This window comes from Ailuropoda melanoleuca, chromosome 6, assembly GCF_002007445.2.
Source record: "Ailuropoda melanoleuca isolate Jingjing chromosome 6, ASM200744v2, whole genome shotgun sequence".
Lineage (NCBI taxonomy): Eukaryota > Metazoa > Chordata > Mammalia > Carnivora > Ursidae > Ailuropoda > Ailuropoda melanoleuca.
In genome coordinates, this window is record NC_048223.1 from 24,477,454 (window position 1) to 24,481,979 (window position 4,526).

At 42.6% G+C, this 4,526-nt stretch overlaps 1 pseudogene; it reads right to left on the minus strand.

The window, feature by feature from the left end:
* Positions 1–596: 596 nt before the first annotated feature.
* LOC117802575 lies at positions 597–1,321 on the minus strand (annotated as a pseudogene).
* Between the last annotated feature and the right edge of the window lie 3,205 nt (positions 1,322–4,526).

The following is a 4,526-nucleotide window of genomic DNA, read 5'->3' on the forward strand; positions in this document are numbered from 1 at the left end:
GGTTTGTGATCAATTGATTCTGGAATCAGTCATGTCCAGAATAAACTTCCCTGTCTCCCCTGGGACAGACTATGCAAATGGTCCTCACTAGTTTGTCCCTCACCTTGGAGTGGCTAGAATCAGACAACTTTGGTGTTTGTAACACAAACCACTATGAATTGGTGGAAGAAGTCCCCACAATCTCAGAGTAGACTGTTTTGTACCTGAGGAAACAACACTGCTCAGCAGTGAGTGAGCTACTGATACAGAGACCTGTAAAGGCCAACTTGGTGACTCATTGTTGAGTGGTCATCTTAAAAGAATCATAATTATGAATCAATTTGCAATCAATTCTCTATAAATGAAAGCTCTGACTCACTTAGTTCAATGAATCATAGAAATCCAGAGGAACAAAGTGAGAAATCAAGAAAGAGTGAATCACACTAATATAAAGAGAGGTGAGGGAAGAATGTGGTCTGATTGAGTCAAATTTCATGGCTGAGAGTGAGAAACCAGGGAAGATAAAATATGCACCCATTATTAACAGGGGAGCAGTGGTTTTGTTTGTTTGTTTTTTTTATGTCTGATCTTATTTAGTTCTAACTCTTTAGAAAATCTCATTTTTGAGGGGCCTCAGACTTCGAGGTAGAAACCCCCAGGGAAGACAGCCTCTGTCTCTCGGCGATCTGTTCCTGGCGTCTTTCTTCCGTCTCCTTCGTTCTCTTGGCCAGGAGTTTAGCCTATTCGGCAGCCTCTCCCTTATTTTCCTCTGTACGCTGTTTCTTTGGAGCAGTACGCTGACGTTTCTGCTGGAGGAAACGTGAAGATGCTGGATGTTGGGCGCTTTGGTTCTAGGTTTCTTACCTTCTTTATTTAGGGGCTTTTTCACATCATCTTCTGTAGAGAGACTGGAAAGTTTGTGGGTTCTGCTAGCTCCTTTGGACCCCAGGCAATGAGGCACAGTGGTATCAGTAAGTCCAGGAATGTCCTTCTCCCCCTTTTTTTACAATGACCAAGTTGAGAACACTGAGACGGGCATCCACAATGCAGCCCCGAGCTGAATGGTGCTTTCTCTCCAGTCCTCCTTGGTCTGGAGCAGGAATGCCCCTCACTCAGCAGCGGCAGACACAGCCATGGGTCAGGACAGCCTGTTTCATGGGGAAGCCTTGTCGGTTGTCGCCACCATGGATTCAGACCACGTAACCCTTCTGTTCTTCACCCACAGCGGCAGCAGCAGCTTCTGTGGCCATAGGCTTCTCACAAAAAGTACGATGTTTGCATTCATCGCCACTTCAGTGAGTTCCTGGCAGCCAGGAGCTGGGAAAGAGATGTTCAGCTCCATCCCGAAGCAGCCCACCGCCTCCTCGGAGCCAGAAAAAAGAGCAGGAGCATTGTTTCTAAATGGCAAGAGGTACCTGAGAGAGCTCTGAGAGTGTTCAACACTTCCTAAATGCATGACCTAAGTTATTCACTCAGACAACGTGACCAAGCCCCTTTGAGCTTATAATAATAATAATCACTTGGAAATAATGAACTTGACTTTCACTTTGAGATAACAAGGCATAAAAGGAACAGAAAGTTCCACTACTTACCTGCATTTTCTGTTTTATGCAGGGGAAGGAGGAAATGACTCAGCTTCCTCCAATTTCTGGCCATCTCCATTTCTCCAACTTACTTCTACATACATGGTAAAAATCCTATACTCATTCAGCAAATACTTACAGAGCATGTACTATGTATCAAATACTTTGGACAAATATACATAACCTATCCTGCCAAATTTATTATTAAATGTATTTTTTTCCAACTGCGTTTCTGACATTTTTCTTTGGTTTAGATCTATATATGCAACAATTCTTTAAATTTAACTTATGGATGTCTTGTGTTTAGAACAAACCATTTTGTACAATAATTTTCCCATTCTTGAGTTTTCTGTCTTTAGGTCAACTAGAGTTCACCTTTGAGTCATTTTTTAGGGAACTTTCTTTGGTAGCTACTTAAATTATGCTTTCAGAAGTATATATATATAGAGAGAGAGAGAGAGAGAGTTCCATTTCCATTTAATATATATGGATATATATATATATATGCGCAAGGATAAAATTCTTGTACCATTCTTGTACCAAATTTTTGCCCATATATTCCTGTATTCTATGCTTTTCTAAACTTTAATACTATAGAGAGTATATCAGAGGGAAATAGGATTCGCCCCCTTTGCAGGCCACCTGATTTTCTCCCCAGATGCTTTGGAAGAATTTAAAATTTTTAAAAACTACCAGGATGTGTCTAGATACGTTTTCATTAATACAGACAGATGCTGCATGAGTGATGTCTACATACATAAAGAGGGCTCCAGAGATCAGGCAAGTTTTCTTTTATCATCTCTCTGAATGTCACTCTCACTCTTTTGCTCTGATCTCCTTCTTAGAAACCTCAATTATCTCTGTTTAATCACAACCTTCTGATTTTAAGCTATTCATTTTTTCATTAAACTCTTTGTCCTTTTTCTCTCCATCCTGAAGAGTGGGTTCTCCATTTTTTTCCCCATTATTGGCTCTTCTAGGTTTTCCCTACTTATTCAGCCCAGAGGAAGGTAAGGCTTACTCTGGCCTAGTGTTTCACCCACCAACTGAAAGGATGGGTTTACTTATTTCTCCGGACTGTCCTTGGAATTCTTCTGTCAGATTATGATGCAGAGGGCCGGTTGATGTCAATGTCTACTTCCTATATAGCCTCAAGTAAATGGTATGCAGTGGGAGCCAAGGGCATTCCCAGCAGAGAAATGTTTCCACACAGCTTCTTCCCATCACTGGTGAACCAGCAGAACCCCCAGTGCTCTCCTTATGGCTTGCTGTTTGCCAGGCATCCATGCCAGGTAACAGCTGTGCCTCTGTCCACTCCCGTCTTCATCCTGCTGCCAGCCAAATCAGGCACAAGCCACCCTGCTGGATGCATTCCCTGTGGCTGCTGTGTGAAACCAGCTGCCTCCCACTGCTGGTAATTCTAGTTCTCAGGGCTGGTGGAGTGGAATAGAAACCCAAAATTGTGCTCTATAGGACCCCAAGACCAGCGCTGCACATTTCCACCCTGTACAGCTCCCCCTGTCATGCTGTCCCGCTCAGAATAATGACAGCACTCACAAACCCTGGAGAGTCCCTCTGCCATTAACTGATGCCTAATTGAGCTACAAAATAAAATTCACCATGTGCATTTTAAACCCTGTATCCAGTTCAACAACATGCCACATATTATCACCTAGAAATCATAACATTGCTGCACTATTTTGCAATAGTGTTGGTTCTTCTCTTGGTACATTTGAATATTCTCCCCTCAGGACACATGACAAAGCTGGAGAGTTATCTCCTCTCTTTCTTTACCAAAACTATCTTCTTACTCTTCTCCTAGTCCTAAACCTAACTGAGGTGTCCTAGGTCAGCAGTCCATAGCAAGCTGCTGTAAGAGACACGCAGAGGCACAGACTATCTGACCTTGCGTGTACAAACACAGACAACCCTTTGTAATAACGCTTTCCCTTCAGAGCTGGCAAGGTGCTTGCACCTGGACTATTTCCCTTACCCTTCATAAGATCTATGTACATGAATACCTCTGTCTCACAGATCACAGGAATGTGCTCAGCAACCTTTACAGCTCTGTCCCACCAAACTTTTGCCCTGCACATCCTCTGATAAGTCCCCATTACTTCAGTCTCCCCAGACTCTGGCAATTTCTCCAGGCTGCCTTCCAAATTTGCTTGCTTGGCTTGCAGGTTCTCTGTTGCTGATCCTTCACTTTGGGTCACTGGACAAGAAGTGGGCATTTCAAACATCCCCTTGCTCCCTGCCCTGCCCTCCCATAGCCTGGAGCCCTGGTTCCAGTCACACTTTGCTCCAAGCCCTCAGCTGTGAGCCAGTCCCACTCATTCCCACACTGAGTCTAGAAACTCGGTCTGGGCTGAACCCTGGACTCCCCAGTTACCTAGGAGAGGAAGACAAATATAGATGTGTAAATTAGGCCCCAGAGGAGGCAGAATATACTGTGAATACACGATCTGCGAAGCCAGGGAGCCCAAGTTAAAAATGCAATCAAGTCATCTACTAAGAGTGTGACCCTGGACAAGTATCTTAATCTTTGAAAGTCTCTATTTCTCAACTCTTAAAAAGATATAATGATAATACATCCCCTTCCCAAGATTTTTTTGCAAATATCTAATGAGATGGGTATAAGTTAAGTGCTAAGCATATTGCCTGGGCCCTGGTAAGCTGTCATAAATATTAACTCTCATTATTACTATTATTATTAACAAGGTTAAAGAATGAGTAATGACAGAGCTAGGAATTGTATCCTCCTCTATCTCTTCATTTCACTTTTAATAGCACATAATTATAGAAAATTAGTACATGATGGTAGACAGAAATGGTCACTTAATCGCTTTTGACCAAATGTGGAGAGGCTTGATTACTTTAAGAGCTTACTAGAGGTCAGAAAAATATTACTTGCCCTAGATAAATATTACTTAGCAGTTTCTATTAGTTTACTAGACTTCTCTG